Source organism: Marmota marmota, unplaced genomic scaffold, assembly GCF_001458135.2.
Source record: "Marmota marmota marmota unplaced genomic scaffold, marMar, whole genome shotgun sequence".
NCBI classification, from domain to species: Eukaryota; Metazoa; Chordata; class Mammalia; order Rodentia; family Sciuridae; genus Marmota; species Marmota marmota.
In genome coordinates, this window is record NW_025999991.1 from 7,450,336 (window position 1) to 7,468,036 (window position 17,701).

Genomic DNA, 17,701 nt, shown 5'->3' on the forward strand with positions numbered 1-17,701 from the left:
TCTCTCTCTCTCTCTCTCTCTCTCTCTCTCTCTCTCTCTCTCTCTCTCTCTCTCTCTCCCTCCCTCCCCCCGTTCTCCTCCTCCTCTTCTTCCTCCCTTCCCCCATTTCTATCTATCTGTATCTCTCTCTTGGGTCTTTGCACATTCTAGTTAGGAGATAAAACCTTTATTATGGCAATGACATGGTTGTGATTTCAGCAACAAAATGTTCCAGGAGAAGTTGGTCTTAGGTGTGGAGCTCTTCTTGGGAAGTCAAAACCTTGTCCTGCATTGTGTTCCCAGCAGGAAGCTGGCCACTGAAAAAAAGCAACCACCTTGTCTGACGTAGAAGTTGCCAGGCCACGTCCTTCACCTAGGAAAGAGAGAGCTGAGTGAAGCAGCTCTGACTTGAAGATTCTGAATTGACCAAGGCAAAGTCAAGTTCATTCTGTTCTTGCTATTCTGGAATCTGTGTCAGAAAATATTGTGCTAGAAATATCCAGGACCCTTTAACAATGGTGTATTAATTACTGAGAATATAGGCTGGTGTATTGTCAAAATAACAAAGACTTGCACACAGTGAAGGTTAATGATTTATCCTTCATGTAAATGCCTGTGCAAGAAATCCAGGCCTGGTGTGGTGGCTACTCTGTCATGCAGCAATTCTCTTCCACCCTCAGTTTCATCTCAGGGACAATGATCTGTCCACCATCTCCTGCTGCAGCAGCCAGTGGGAAGGAGAGGAGGAGGGGTCAAGATACACTTCTTCCCTTAAAGAGCATAATCCAAAATAGCAGGTATTTCTTCCATTTGCATCTTACTGTCCAGAAGGTAGTCACGTGGCTATCCCCACTTGCATGAGAGGTGGGGAGATGCCATCTAGAAATCCAGTGACAACGTAGGGAGGGAAACAGATATCAGAAGGCAACTTTAAAGTTCCTCTGTCACACTTTGATTATACTGTGACACCTATACCAAGGAAAACAGACCAGAAGAAATTTTTAAAAAGAAATGAAAACCACCTAAATTGGAAAAGAAAGTTTTAAATTGTCTCTGCAGATGGCATTTCTATATATAGAAAACCTTAAAGATGCCACCAAGAACCTCTTTGCACTTATAAACAAATTTAGTAAAGTTGGATACAAAATCAACTCACAATCAGTTGCATGTCTAAACACTGAAAATAAGCTATCCAAAAAAATTGAGAAAGTGATTTCTACTTATAATGCCAAAAAGAATAAAATACCTATATGTGAATTTAACCAAGGAGGTGAAAGATCTGTATAAGGAAAACTAAAAGACATTAATGGAAGAAATTGAAGAAAACAAAATAAATGGAAAGACATCCCATGGTCATAGATTGGAAGAAGTAATAGTGTTACTGTGTTCGTACTACCCCATACAATCTACCAATCTAGTGCATTCCTATCAAAGTTCTAATGACATTTTTCACAGAATTAGAAATAAATCTTAAAATTCATTGGTTAGTATTATAGGAGTAAGTCCCTGGTAGAAGGATAAGTTCATCCCCCTTTCTTCTCTGTCCCTCTCTCATGCTCTCTCTCTTGTGCATCTGTGCACACACACTCTCTTACTCTTCTGCTTTCTACCATGGGATGATGCAGTAAAAGCATCCTTGCCAGATGGTGACCCCAGATGGTGGATCTAGAATGTCCCAGACTCTAGAACTGTAAGTATTAAAACTATTCTTCATAAGTTACCCAGTCTCTGCTCTGGTCTTCTGTTACAGCAGCACAACATGGACTATGATAATTAATTTGATTGTGATTATCATTATATCATGTGTGTTGTATATTATTCACTTGAATGTGTATAATCTTTGTCAAATATATATTTTTTAAAAGACTATATAACAAAGAGGAAAAACTCATGGAACATACTTTGTTATCCATGTCTCAGGGAAAAAATTCAAACATCCATGCTAGTTCTGCCTGCTGGCCTTGGATGGGTACACTGCTCCGTCTAAAAGGTGACACCCCTCTTACCCCACCAAAGCATCCAAGGAGCAGCAGCTGGAGGTGACCACTAGACTCCAACAGCATCAGATGACTTCCGGGCACTATCTCATCCCAAATCTGTGCACATGAGACACATTGTTTCTTCTTCCTCTGTGGTCAGATTGAAAGAAGCATCTTTTGTTCCCAGATGTGAATGGAACCACTGTGTCCTCTTCATCTTTTCCTGGTGGGGGTGCAATGAGTTGGGGCTCGGAAAGATATTAAATGAGAGCATCTCTAGGCCCTTGTGGGACTTCTTCCACATTCCTTGGTGGTGGAGGTCCTGCTCCAGGCTTCAGAATCCAGCCAGATGGATCCCAAACTTAGGAGAATGGTAAGTAGGACCTGCAAGGCTCAGAGCCTGCTGGATCAGGGTACGCTGGTCCCTGGCCTAGGGAGTGCACACTGACCCAGCGAACTGACTCAGGCACTTGCTGTCCCTGCCCCAGGGATGTGGGATTTGGAATCACTTTATTAGCAATACTTTAGGGTGGTTAAACATTCTTCAAAATTATTTAATGGCAACGTTTCCAGGAAGTTTATATTCAAGTGTTTCATGAACTCCGCCCTCAGACTTCCTCCACTCAGTGTCATGTTTTTGTGGCCAAGTCAAACCCCACGGCATGAACGTGCCACATTCCATGTATCTATTTGCTAGCAGATTGACGTGGTCTGTCTCCACCAGTATGAATAGTGCTGCTGGGAACATTTGTGCACTGGCTCTTGTGTGGACATAAGTTTCCATTTTTCTTGAGTATGAAAGCCAGGAGTAGAATTCCAGGGTCATGTGGCCTGTCATTTGAGAAAGTGCAAGACTCTTGCACAACGACTGCACTGGCACATTCCTGCCCATGGTTTACAAGGGTTCCCATTTCTCCGTCCCCCCCCCCACTAGTTTATGCATCTGTTTCGTTGTAGTCATCCTGTAGGCATGCTACGTGTCTCAAATGATTGCTCTGCATTTCCTATGATGTTGAGCATCTTTTCATGTACCTTTGACCAAGGAATCTGCATCTAGCAGGAACCCTCTTCCTTACTTCCCATTCAAAGGATGCTGACATGACTCTGAGAACATTTTCAAGTTCAAGTAGAAGCGCTCCCTGGGTTCTGTCGGCTTGTGGGTGTGTTTCCTGCTCCAAGATTCCGGATCTGAGCATGATTCTGCTATCTAGGGCTCAGCTTATTTCCAACTAAGTTCTTCTGCTGTTGATTTGCACAAGACAGGATCTGGCTTTCTCTTCCAAGCAGCCTGTTAAAAGCTAGAAGAGGGAGTGATAATGACCAGAAAATGCATGGTCATTGGTGGCCAACATTTTTCCAACAAGAAGGTAGAATGCTTCCCTCTCGGAGAACAGCCTTCTGCACCCAGCAGTGATATTTGACCAAAGAGACCCATGACTGTATCCACCCATGTTTAGTTCTCTATGTTCACAGACCCAACCTACCAGAGAGGGATGCACAGGCTTCTCCCAGGGCCTGTATTTCTCCCTGGGCAGCCACCAACTTCTGAAGTCCTCCCATCCGCTTCTGCCTTCACACCAGCTCACAGTGGATAGGGAGGCTCTTTTCATGGCTCGCAAGTGCCTCCCTGTCCCCAGTCCCAGCTCATGCTGGACAGGACGGCCAACAGGGAGGTCTCTATTGCTTCGCTGAGCAGCCCTGCTCACCCACAGCCAGGACACTTCTCCACTGTGGGACTGCCGGGGAAGACTGAGAAGCAAGTGGCCCGGGAACAGCCATGTGGCTGCAGACATGGTAGCCGCAGGCTAAGCTAGCCAGGGCATTTCCTGGCTCAGTCTGCTCCTTGCCCTGATCTATTGTTTTAATGGAAAGTTTTAAACAAGCTTAAAAGTGGACAGCTGGGTGCAATAAGCCCCCACATGCTCACTCAAGGCAGGTCCAGCAAGTATCCGCTCATGACTGGCCTTGAGTGAGCGAAAGCACCTTTCAGTCCCTGCCCCTTCCCAGATCTTTCTAAAGCAAATCCCAGACCACTGCGTCACTCTACCTACCACTGTGCATATCACCATTCCATTCACACACTGTAAACCTGCAGCAATTCCTTAATATCAACACACTGCAGCCATCAAATTTCTTGCACTGCACCATGAAAAATGTCTTTTTTATAATTAGTTTTCTAGAACCCAAATATAAATAAGATCAATGTTTCATATTTGTGTGATGAACTTCTCAAATATTTGCTGTTCTGGAATGTTACCCTCTAATTTGGGAGGATCATTTATTTATTCAGGAAACCAGACCATTTTTCTACAGAAAAATCCACATTTAATAGTGACTCAATTTTTAAAGTTTCTGCTTTATTTGATAGCATCTAATTTCTGGTTTAAATTGTCCTCTCACCACAATAAGCAAATAATGTAATTATGAATGATTTTTTGCTCTCTTGTACAATTCATATTATCATCTACATTTTTATCACTTAGAAATTTATTTTTATCATTATAGAAACATTAATTTTTGGAACAATGTCATGTTTTAGTAAAGAATAAAAGTGGCTCATGGTACTGCTTTTAATCTTATACCCCAGTGAAAATGCCTGAGCTCTGCTCTGATTTCTGACCTGGCCCAGGCTTCTGGAATGGGCATCCTAGCTCAGCATGCTGCCCACCAACAAATGACGCGACAAGAGGGATCAAGGGGGGTTTAGAGAGGATTGGAGAGCAAGTTGGGACAGTAGACCCTGTAGACCATTAGAGAGTTTCTTAACTCTCTAATGCCTCCGTTTTCCCACCTGTGAATGGGTCAGCAATAATATCTGCCTCCCAGGATTGTCAGCTCATTGCTGTGAAGTGCTCAGCACAGCGCCTGACTTTCATATATGTTGCTACTGCTAATAAAAATACAAATTGGACCTTATTGCAAGAGGGCATGGCTTCTTTCGTGAATAAACCATATGATGTCTGAACTCACTGATTCTCTCCACTGCTATATATAATCTGAAGAATGCTCAAAATCTCAGATTCTGAGCTTGGCTTTACCTAATAAAGGGATGCCAACTTTCCTTCATCACAGTGTTTTAGCACAACCCATGGTAGAGAGTTTAGAATTCTGTTGATGAACCACATGGTAAGGAATCCCACAGAGGGAGTTGGGAGAGCCTGCGAGCCTTTGGTTGTAGGGCACCCTCCACTGTTCACATCAGAAACTTGATGGTTCCAAAAGAGAGGCTCTGGGTGGGGTCCTCTCTCCTCCTGTGGGCTCGCTGTGAGGGCAGCCTCAGGCTCCTGGGCTAGGAGGAGGATATGTGCAGTTCAGTGATGATATGAACCCCACCATGGCTGGGAAAGACACAGCTGCCAGCTCCCCCCAGGGCATGCTGTGCCTTCAGGTGGAGCAGCCACCCAGCAAGTCACAGGCAGAGAGGCTGCTCCACACCCCACCCCATTCATGAGGTACCCCATGGCCTCTTGGCCCACACCTCTACCCCAAGGAACCAGGGTGCCACTAGGAGCTGAGGCTCACCTGGGGCTGGCACTTGGGCTCCTGGAGAGGTTGGGGGGGGGCGGAAGGAAGAAGAGGGTTTGTGGTGGTAGCTCCAGTCTCCACCCTCTAGAGGCTGCCTCCACCTGTCTGAGCCCTGAGACAGAAATGTGGGCATGTTACTTATGTGCCGGAAGCTGGCCAAGCAGTTGTACTTTAGTCTCAGTGTTTCAGGGAGGACTGGAGAAGTGTTGCATTAGGGAGCTTTAACCTAAAGACCTTCCTGCCCAATCCCAGCACTGCACAAACTGAGGGAAGTAACCTTTATACACAAAGAGAGGGACTTCTGTCCCCAGAGCACAATGCCCCAATGTCCAGCTTCTCAATCACTCTTTCAAAAGATTCAAAGTGCATTGGTTAAAATAGAGGCAACTTTCAAGGTACATGAGTGGTTCAGAAAGGGACACATACTGGGCTTCTGGCACCATTGCACCATCAAGCTGACTGTCCCCTGCTGAACCGCTAAGAAATGGGATCCAGAATGCCTCAGGGAGTAGGTGTAAGGAGAAGAGGAGAGAGATGGTGTTAAGAAGAAGTCTATACAATGAAATTCCCCAGAGAACATAGGTGAGAAGGAGGCCCCGGTACCACCCAGGAGTGACCCCTGTGCCCCGGGCACCCCAGGTCCAGAGTCCATGGTGTTTATCTTCACAGTGTACTTTGGGCACTCGTTATCCAATCTGCCCTTTGTACCACAGGCCACAAGTCCACTCAGGAGAGCTGATATAGGCAACACTTCACCTGATGTTGGACGTTGGTCCTGCTGACAGGTTGGGGTTTGGATCTTGCGCTCCTGGTATCAGGACCCCAGTTATGAATAATTCCCAGTCCTGGCCATGGAAGCTGGGGATATCCAAGATACGAACATTGATGCCTTGTAAGGTTAGTGATTGGAGCATGCAACCTTTTCCGTGAGACCTCTGGTCTTCAGCTTATCCCTGCCCATTTCCTACTTAGGAAAGTCTGCATTGGGTAACAGGTAGCACTTCCTGTGGAGTCTGCAATGTTGAGCACAGGATGCAGGTCAGCATGGGTCTTGCACACGTCCTGCATCAGCCAGGGGGATGGGCTGGCTGAGAAATAAAAGCTAAGAAATAGTACCATGAAATAACCACAGAAGACAGAAATATAGTTTCAGAGCGAGAGCAGCAACAGACCAGCTCACCAGACGGGTGCAGCTTCTAACAAAGATGGAGCCCATGCTTGCTTTATTTATAGGGGTACAGGTCAAAGGGGATTGGTAGGTATAAGGTCTCCGTGTGGGAGGAGTCTTGTCTCCGTGCTTGCTTCTTCATGAAAAACAGGATATATGTGCAGGTAGGCAGGCTGTTTGGCTAACGGGTCACGCCCATGTCTGGTGTTTTGAGCAGAGCTGGGTAGGAGTTCACATGTATCAGGTCATCTCACCAGCAGGAGTGCTGCTGTGTGTTCCCAGATACCAGATCTTCCCGTTCAATGGCTTCAGTGCCCATCTGTTCTATGCACATTTTGCGGGTGGCTTCCCACACATGGGGACATCATCTTTCAGGAAGCCATATCCTTGTAGGCAAGTTGTGATCAAGCTAGTATATAAGTTCTCTTAAAATTACCAACAAAGCAACTGAATGTACCTTAAAACTTAAATCAAAAAGGAATAAACTTAAAAGCCCACTAATGACACTACTAAGGGATACAAGACAAAACATACAGTGATGATCTGGGGCTGAAGGTGCAGATTGGCTGGGCCACAGCATGAAGGAGTGAGAGTCCCACCAAAAGCAGGTACCAAAAGCACCCCAGATGCAGAAGGCAAGCAGAGCCCAAGTGTATGCAACTCAGGGACAGACTAGTTCCTGTCATGGACCAGGCTATATGGGCAATGACCAAACAGACTCCATTTTACCCTAAGACTCCATACCATGTAAGAAATGCTTCTCTGGTGGCAAAGCCCCGCCTCTGTACCTATTAATAGAAACCTAGCATAACATACTTGGCAACACAAAATAGTAATTCTTATATAATGTAAAATTGTCCTCTTTGGTTTCCATTTTTCTTGGGCAATGTACCTTGTCAGAGATGGATTGTCTAGATGTTAGTAATCACTCTTCAACTTCGTACTCAGCTAGGGTCATTTTGACCCACTTCCCTTCTGCTTGCTTGCTGCTATGCCAACCTGGAAAGTCCTGTGGGAAATACCAGTGTACCCACTGCGTTGTCTCATTAACTGCTCACTTCAGCTTCTGGACCTGCTGGCTTGCAGCTACGTCAACCCAGATGTGGTTTTTGCCTTTAAATATCCTAAAATGCTCAGGATAGGGGCTGTTCCTTGCAGAGACAGTTATGGGTCCTGTGGGGAGCAGTCCAACTGGCCAGCTAAATAAAGACTCTTTAATTTGGACAAAACTGGGACTTAGTGTGTTTTCTGAGCGACCTGCCCCACAACAGTTCCCAGTTGGCACTGCATGGGAACTCAGAGTCACCAGTGTTGGACCTGGAATGGGCACCTCCAAGCACCAAGTGGAGGATCACAGTGTATCTAGAGAGCAGTCATTGCAGAGAGGAGAACGATACTCCTGCCTCCCAGTCAAGCCAGTGCATATCCCAAGCGTACCCCAGAGGGCCAGGAAAAGCGGTGCTCCCTTTTTTGCCGGTTATAAAGGGTCATGGCTGATACTCTTACGACAAAAGGCAGTTTAACAAGAGAAAAGCGTAGCAGGTTTATTAAGGTGTACATGTTTACATGAGCCACACCAAAAATGAAGCCCAAGAAGAGGGCCAGACGGTTGAAGGTTAAAATCTTCTTCATAGGAAGAGGGTGTGGGGGCTTCCTGCAATTCTAGAGGGGAATAGGTGGATCTGGGGAGAAATTAATGACTCCAAGATGATACAATAGTTTGAGACCAAGTTCCTCTGGGCTCTGATTTCCAGTCTCTTCATCCATGATAAAAATTTAATCTTCCTTTGTTAGTAAAATTCCAGTAAAGGATTTTTGGGACAATTCTAAGATCTTTGGTAGATCTGGAAATTGAGGAAAAGCCCCTTCCTCGGCTTCAGAAGAGAATAAGGACAGAGAGGATCTAGAGACTGGCTGTGGAGGAGTTAAACCTGCTCCCGAGACTCTGCAGCTCAGCATGTCAAAATACCGCACTTTGGGGTACGTTTTCTGAGCCCTCAAAATGCAAAAGGCAAGTAAGAAGAAAAACGGCCCCTAAAATTAATTGGGAAGTAGATTACTGTCACCGAAATGCAAACTGTAGGGCATACGTAAAATGGATACCCCTGAAGTATGTTTAAAATTGTCAAGAGAAAAATGCAAGCCTAACACTCATGTCAAAGAACAAGAAATTACAAACGTTAAATAAGTACATATGAAGCAAGAACAGATGGATATGAAAACTACCAATGAGAAGTCCTGAGCATGGAAATCCGCCGTTGAAATAGCTCAGTAGGTCGTGCAAGTTGTAGACGAGGCACAAGCAAAGACAGAGAACTAAGAGACTAAAATGCATTTGCCCAGGACGCAGAGCAGAGAGACAAGGGGCGAGGGCGGAGGAGACCAGCTAAGCTCTCCGGAGGGAATGAGATGAAAAGGACTGACTCCCTGTAGGAAGAAGGAAGCAGGGCTAGCTGAGTTGTTCCAAGGGAGAGTGGCCATTTTACAGAATTAGAACTGTCCAGTTTGAGCCCCACACTGAGGACCGAGCAGGATGGACACTCGCGCCCACAGGGAAACTGAACGAGGAATAAGAGGAAACCTGACGTGACTGGGGGGAGAACGGGCGTCAACGTCAGGTGTGGTGACACGGGAGACAGGTCACGGCCCCACAGCGCTCATGTTCACACAAGTAAGTCATGCAGATAATTTAGTAAACAAGTGAGAAAGTGCTGGGTGGTGATGAGGGAAAGAAAAGCCAGCCTGCTGCGTTGGACCATGTCCGTCCGCATGATATCCCCTGGGTCCACCTGGAACTTCAGAATGCGACTGTATTTGGAAATAGAATCTTTGAGATGTGAGAAATTAAAATGAAGTCATGCTGGTTTCCAGTGGGCCCTAAATGCAGTGACGAGTGTCCTTCTAAGAAGAAGAGACACAGAGAGAAGCTGGCCATGAGACTGGGCGGTGCAGATAAAATCCAAGAAACGCCCAGGATTTCAGGAGCTGGAGAGGCGGGAAGGAGCCCCACCACAGCCTTCAGAGGGAGCACGGCCCTGGCCACACCTGGATTTGGGACTGTGGACTCCAGACTGTGAAAGGATGAGCCTCTGTTGTTTCAGCTGTCCAGTTTGTGAAGTGTTACAGGTGCCCAGGACCCTGATAGAAAGAGGTAGAAAAGTCCCTGCCCTCTCTGTGAATATCTGCCCTTCCATATGTTGAACTTGGGTTCACAACCAATAATAACCTGTGACCAAATCCTAGGAGTAGCCCTGACTCATGCTGCCCTAATCCTTTGGGCTTCGCTTCCCAGGTGGCAAGGGCAGCTAAATCCCTGGGCTTTGAGGTCAGGACAACTTGGCTTTGAGCTTACCGGCTTAGAAGATACACTTTAAAGCAAGTCGAGGTAATTACAGTTTCCTAGGAACAGAAAGGTGTTCTTCAGCAACCTCAGCATTTTGGTGCCTCCACCCTGCCTCAGGGTCCCCCCCTCCTGACTCCTGGAAACATCTCCATCCCCTTCCTTGTCATCAGGCCTGAGTCTGGGCCTCCGCTGGCTCTAGCACGTCCTGCACCTCTGTTCTGCCTGGGTCTCCTCTGCTGCTCCCTGAGGTCACTCAGTCTACCCTGCAGGCATTTACATGCATTTTAACACTTCAACACAAAATCACTACAGTGAGACTGTAATGCCAGATTCATGGGACCCCAATAGACCTCCAGGAGCAGAATCCGATGCAATCACACAAGAGTCTTTATTGCCAGCTCTAGCCTAGACTCACAACTCTTCCCGACGCAGCGGTCCCAGGGAGTGAGTCCTGGTCCTTTGTTCAGTGAGATTTTATAGGTTTTGGGAGGAAAATCAAACAACAACTCTTAACATTGGTTAGCACATTCACTGGCGGGAACAAGTTGGGTAGGGGTGATTGGTTAGTACAAGAGGGGGATTCCTTTGAACTGATTGGTTTAGGCCACAAGGGGCATATGTGCTAAACTACATGGTTTCCCAACACGTTATGAACACCATAAACTACTTAGGGGTCATCTGGCATCCCCGGTATTTTCCCTGTCTTATGCTGATTGGAGGTTGCTAGGGGGTTGCTATGGGTCCTCACCTAGCCTAACTGAGTCAGGGACACCTGGCACCGCAGACCTCTCCTGTTTTTTACAGACAAACAACTCAGCAGGGTGGGTATGTGCTTAGGAGTGCTCTGTGGGTTTTTCCAAGGACAAAGGTCACGCCCCCTTCCTTAGGACAGGCCTTGAGGTAGAAGCTGCTGTTATTTATTTATTTTCAAAAATGGAGTCACATCAGTTTCTCAAGACTTTAAGGACAAGAAGCAGGCTGTGGCTCAGGGCTAGCCCAGCTGCTGAAGCCCAAGGGGGCAACTCACCTGGCTTGAGTTTGTGTTGGCACACCACCCTCAATCACTTGGGATTTCCACCTGTCACCCCTCAAAATCAGAAGCCATGCCCTGTTCTAGGCTCAGAATCAGAAGCATTCCTGGTGTTGAGGATCTCACAATCTGTTTTTGTTTGTTTGTTTCAGTACTGGGGATGGGACGAGGAGTGCTTTAGTACTCAGCCACATTCCCAACTCCTTTTTATTTTTCATTTTGAATCAGGGTTTCACGAAGTTGTTGAGACTGACCTTGAACTTGTGGTCCTCCTGCCTCTGCCTCCTGAGCAGCTGGGATTATAAGCATGTGCCACTGCATTTAGTTACACAATTCAGCTTAATCTGGTGACAATACTGTCACTCCTGTACTATATTTCAGTGTATCAATTTAATTGATGATAGGTTCCTTCCTATGGGAGAGGGGGTTAAAAAGAATAGGAATCTGGTTATTTCACTCACATCTTTTCTTTTCTGGCCTTATTTGTCACTGTGCTCCAAGCTGCCTCACGTTTGCTGGAAGGCTCTGGAAGTGGTGCCAACCTGGGCAATCTCTCTGGCTGATCTGTGGAGACCTCAGGGGACAAAAGGGCTGGAGGTGGCACTGTTGCAGTTAGTGCTGCCAGCATCTCACAATGACAATGCAACTTTCCCCTCCCCATGGCCCACCCTCACACAGCCAGGGGCCACCTGAGCCCACCTAGGCCTTGGGGCAACCAGATTAGTTGTCTTCTGCCTAGGATGGAATGCTCCAGAGAGGACCTCAGGCTAGAAGTGCCAGATGACGTTCATGCGCCCTCTCCTGCCAACCCCCACAGTGCGTGGCAAACACTGTTGTCTGAGTCGGAGCCTGTTGCCAGCCTGAGCCAGCCAGTCAGTCAGTGCTACAGCTAAGGTCCACACCAGCTGAAGAACCCGGAGAGACCCGTGCCTGGCTCAGGTTCCCCTCCATGGCTTCTGGAGAACGTCTTCCTGAATGCCTAGTGGCCGGCTAGGTCCTAGCCAGGTGATATCCTTTGCTGGCACACCCAAACATCCGAACGCAGGGAGGTGTGTGGGACTTGTGTTCAGTTCAGAAACGAGTTTAAACCAAACCTGGCCTCAGCCAAAGGCCCTCTGGCATTGCATTTGCTGGCCAGATCCCACTTGAGAGTGGTGCAGAGACCGTGGTTCTCGGAACTGTCTGGAGAACTTTGCTCTTACTAGCTGCTCCTTCCCTCTGGCACTACTCTTGGCTGCTCTTTGAGGGGACCTGCCCTAACTGCCTCCTTCTGGACTTGCTGCATTGCTTATCGGCAGGAATCCCAGGCTCGGCTCTGCTTGCAGGATGAAAGAATCCAGAAGAGCCTGTTTCTGTCATTGTTTTAAATCCTGTGCTGAGGAGACAAACTCAGCTAAAAACCACATTTTTCTGTTATACAAAGCTCATCAAGGCAGAAACGGCACTCTGTCAAGTGAGAGCATGAGGACTCTAGAGGACTTGGCAAACAGAGGTCTTGGTGTCCACGTTGTCCCCAGCACTGAAGTGTGCTCCTGGGCTGCAGGCCGTCCGTCCTTGCTGGAGACCGCGGGGCTGGGGACGGCCGGGCTTTCCTTTCCCACTGTTCAGCGTCAGCGCAGTATGGGTTTTTCCCAGCACCCCTCGCCCAGCTTGCTTTTGGCTGGTGTTTTGTGGCAGGAGAGAGACATGGAGGGCCATCCACAACAGAGGGATGCATCAGGCAGGCGAGAAGCCTGGCAAGTGGAGGAGAGAGGAAGAGCAGATGTCGAAAGGCCAAGAAGACTGGGGTGCTCTCCCCACGCCCTCACTCTGGGGAAGGGCAGGCAGGGTGGACATGGCCAGGATGTGGCCCTCCTCTGAAGAGTTAAAAATGTCTTTGCACAGGGACACTTGGAACTTTGTTTCAAATCTAAGCAACCGGCAGGAATAAAGAGGAGCCTGTGGGATCATGTAGTTAAGGAAACACTGAGATCAGACCTCTCTCTGCCCAGTCTCCAGTTCCAGTCTTTCATGTCACCTTTCTGTCCCCAGCTCCTTTTTCTTCTTCCTGCAAAGGCAAAAACCAGAGTGACCCTTCTAAATCTCCAGATTTTCAGTGGATGACTAGTTCAAGATCAAGCATGACGGTCACACAGAAAACAAACAGAAAGTAAAGAGCAAGAGGGGAACAAGTGGGCAGAGCCAGAAATCCCACCCAGAGATGGTGAAGGCCACATTCATGACCAGCGTTGACCTCGGGGGCTGGAGGACCAATGCAGACTGCTCTGTCACCTTGGTTGGTACCTGTGGGGAAAGGGAGAGAAACGGAGAAGGATGTGGGAATGTAGGGCATGAGCTCTGCTGTCAGGAGCAAGACCTCTCCCCCGCCCAGGAGGCAGCGCCCACTGAAATTGGAAACATTCTCAGTCTGTGTATAAATACTGTTTTCATTCTTTTCCTGGGCTTCTTTTCCTTTTTCTTGTTTCTCTTTTCATCTTTCTTTGGAGAGAAGCAACAAGTAAATGTTTTGATGGAAATTGAATGAAAAATAAAAGTTAAAACAGCCTACACCATCTCAGAGTCTGCTTGGAAGATCCCTCCGTGCCTTGAGCTCCGTTTCCTGCCACTAAGGTCTCTAGGTGTCCTTCCCACCTGACTTCTTTGCCATCTGGCTCTTGGCTGGGTCCCAGAAGCTCAGGGAAACCGGGCGGGGAACGGCTCATCAGCGCCATCTAGTGGTCTGTGTCCTTAATCCACTCGTGAACAGCCCAACCTCACTGTGAACTTTTTTATTTTTCCCCTCTGATGGGCTATCATTTTTTTAATTTATTTTTTGTTTGTTCTAATTAGTTATACATGACAGCCACTATTCAACTACCTTATATGCATCCCTCATAACATTATATTTCTATTGTCAAATGAGTGGTTGTATTTGTGATTATGATTTTTTTTTGCCTGTATTATGATGGAATTCATATACCTTGCACTTCACTCATATAAAGTAAGCATTTTAATGGGTTTTAGTGCATTCAGAGCTGTACAACCATCACCACAGTTTGGAAATATTCTTATCAACCACAAAGAAACTCCTTACTAATTATCAGTCACTCCCCAAGCCCACCCCACCCCACCCTGCCCCCAGGTAACCAATGATCTACTTTCTGTCTAGGGATTTACCCTTCTGGTACACCGTCTCCTGCATAAGGGGATCACACAATAGTTAGCCCTGGCTTATTTCACTTGGCACAATGTGTCCAAGGCCCATCCACGTTGTAGCAAGTGTCAGAACTTCATTCCTTTTCATGCCAAGCCCTTCATCCCACTGGATGCCCAATAATATCTCATTACATGGACGATCCACATTTGGTCCATTTGTCTGCTGAGGGACATTTGGGTCGTCCCTTCTTTCCCCATTGACTTATCTTGGCACCCTTGTTGAAAGCCAATTGATCATAAATATGAGGCTTTATTTTCAGATCTTCAATTCTATTTAATTCATTGCCTCTTATCTACGCCCCCTTACTCAAAGTTGCTCTCTCTCTCAGCCTTCTTGTTTTGTGAACACGGGATTCTCTGTGGTCTCTCAGACTTTATGTGAGCTGAATCCTATCCAGAGAGTTTCTGAAAACACCCCTCCCTCGTTACAGTGTCCACCTGATAGGAGGCATGTCACCTGGGAGCTGTGCTACTTTTGGCTGGTGATGTTTCATCCTGTGCTAAGGGACGTTTTGGCTGGAAAGGTGCACCCTCTCTTGCATAAGGACACGCATGCTGTGTGCAGTTCTCTTTGGACTGACGAGAAAGTCAGTCAGTTCTGATTCTCACCTTTGCTTGGTTGGGGCCCAGAGGTCAAAGGACAGTGCAGGAGTGGAGTTGGCTGTGGCCAGTGGTGTTTGGGGAGCAGGAGCAAGTGATGAGGAGACCCACACCTGGTGCCCTCCAGCACCGGCACTGTGCCTGCAGAGGCAGGTGGACCCCACCGTGTCAGCCCAGGGAGGCCAGGTGAGCAGCTGGGTTTTCCCCAAGTTCTCGAGAGAGTTTAAAACAAGCAGTGACAGGATCTAACCCACCTTCTAAAGACATCTGGCTGCTGTGTTGAGAGTGAGTGGAGGCTCTCTGAGTCGGTACTGGGAGCGTGAAATGTTCACCTCCTGTCTGTCAAACAGACTTGCTGATGCTCCGTCCTAAGGTAGGTAACCTGCCGGGCAGCCTCTGAAAGTGGGCACGATGACCCCTCTTGGCCAGGACAATGTAGGACAGTTCCTTCCTTTCTGTTCCCAGGGACTCTCAGACGTACCTCATGCTGGACCCTGTGATATTTTCAGGCCCAGAGCATCAGGCCAGGACCCAAGAGAAGCCTTGCATCTCACAGACCTTTGATCTCTGTAGGACACAGAACTCAGGCCCAAACAAACGGCTTTGGTCATGAGTGGACCAGATGTTAGGGCTGCCTCGGACTCTCCTGGTGCCCCAGGCCCATGCATGTGCTCACAGGGATGGGACACCTTCGGCCCTCTAATCCCCTGGATGCTCATGCTCTCCTGTCCCCTGTAGAGTGGTGAGTCTGCTAGCAACTGTTGGCTCCGTGAGAGAGTCCGTGTCCAGCATCTTCCCCCTCTCTGTATCCCCGTGGTCCCCCTGGGAGCATGTGCACATGTCTGGTGCTAAGTGCAGAGTGTCGAGTTGGCCTCAGATGCCACACCAGTTTGTCTAGCCTTATGTTTTAGGCAGCCATCGATCGAGCTCCACAGACTTGCTTTTCTCTTTTAGTCTAAAGAGAAACATGATGATGATATTTTTATTTTTATTTTTTTTAGAAAAAAAATTAACTTGGGAAAGGGGAATACAAAAGGATTTGGGTCTACTGTGTGCCGGACACTTAGACCCCAAATCTCAACTGTCCTGCAGTGCATGCCACAGGTGTCACTCCAGGGGCATATGTCAGCATAGCACTAGAGACAGACAAGACTGCAGGATCTTGGAGCTGCTGGCTCCAGGGTCCATGCTTTTCCTGCACAATAGAGGGGCACAAAAATCTACTTCCAGACAATGGAATGGTGTGCATCATTAAAAAGAAATGAGCTGTCAAGCCATGGAGAGACGTGGAAGCAACTTCAGTGTTCAGCCTGACGTGAACGAAGGCAGTCTGACAGTCAGCGTGCGTGCGATTCCAGCCCCGTGACCTGGGGAGCGGCACAGCATGGAGACAGCCCACAGACCAGAGGTTGCTAGGGTGGGCGGGGTGGGACCCATAAGCAAAGCACATAGGCTCTGCCAGATAGTGACATGGCAAACGAGTGTCACTGTGCTTGTGTACAACAGTGTAGCATGCACAGTACCCAGAGGGAACCCGAATGTCATCTGCGGACGTTGTGTTAGAGTGATGTGCCTGTGTGGCACATTGATAATGGGGGAGGCTGTGTGTTTGTGGTAGGGTAAAAGTGGGACATCTCTGGACTTTTTACTCAATTTTATGGGAACCTTAATCTTTAAAAATAAAATCTATTAAAAACTACATGAAAACCCAGAAGGGAGAATTGGTTTGGAGAAGACACTGATTTTTCTCTGAACCTGGAGGTCTTCGCATCGTGGATTGGTGTTCTCTGCTCCACCTCACTCTGAGCATTGGCCTCTGGTCCTGGCCGGCTGAGCAGAGGCAGCCTGTGGGCAGTCTTGGCACCTCACCAGGACTATGCCTCTGTGTTCAGAGGACTCAGCCCTGAATGGGCTCTTTACAACCAGGTGATGAGTTCACGATGCCTTCAGGTAATCATCAGTCAGAACAGGAAGGTCTGGCACGTTGTGAGTCTGTAATCCCCCAGTCCACCAAGGTTCTGGGTATGACGCTGGCTGTCCCCTGGTGACCAGCTAGACTCTGATTTAGGAGACAGACCCACCCTTTTTTTTGTTGTAGGAAAAAAGGGGACAGATTAACACAAGGTCTGCCTTATTATTTTAGACCCTGAAACTCCATCTTTTATCATTTTTAAGTGAGCTATTTTAGATTATAAAGTCATGATGTTTTTAATGTATGATTTTTTAGGTGTCTACCTTCCCATGGGTGGAGGTGAGTGAGAGAGAGGGAGGAAGGACCCAGGCAGGGGAATCCTGGAAACCACCTGGAGACCTTCCCCCAGGTGGCTGCAGCTCCACCAAGCGGAGAAGTTGCCGGCCTCCCTCCTCCAGGTGCGCATCGAGCTCCTGGGACTTTTGCTGGCAGCTCCCGTGGGCTGCTCAGGGCTCTGGGGGTCCCACTGCCTGGGGCGCACTCTGCTCACTTGGCCAGGGAACACGCAGGGCCAGGGAGAACTGCCTCCCCTGAGTACCACTGCATGAACAGGTGAAGTCATCCCACCGGTGCAGCCAGGTAAGGCCACGTGTACCACCTGGAGCCTGTCTTGGGAGAAGGGAGGAGGGCCCTGAGGGAAGACCAGGCTCATGGCAGGTCCCTCATTTGGAGGCAATGGAGAGAAGGGGGCAGGGAGTCAGAAAGACAGAGCCCATGACCAAGGCCAGGGCTGTCCTTAATGTCATCAATCACAGGCAGGTATATGAGTTTCGTTTGCTTTCTTTCCTTCTAGAGCACTCCAGTTGCTGGAGCTGGTGGGAAGAAACCCCACAGCACTGCGGGACTGTAGGCATTCCTAAGTGGTTCATCACAGAGGGCTTCTGAGGGCTGCTGTTGATTCTGTCTGTAC

The 17,701-nt window shown here is 47.9% G+C and overlaps 1 long non-coding RNA gene across 1 annotated transcript; it reads left to right on the forward strand.

The window, feature by feature from the left end:
- Positions 1-6,222: 6,222 nt before the first annotated feature.
- Positions 6,223-17,571, forward strand: LOC125617856. Its single transcript, XR_007348959.1, has 3 exons — positions 6,223-6,380; positions 16,050-16,227; positions 17,047-17,571. It is a non-coding gene; the product is annotated as an uncharacterized LOC125617856 (long non-coding RNA).
- The last annotated feature ends 130 nt before the right edge of the window (positions 17,572-17,701 follow it).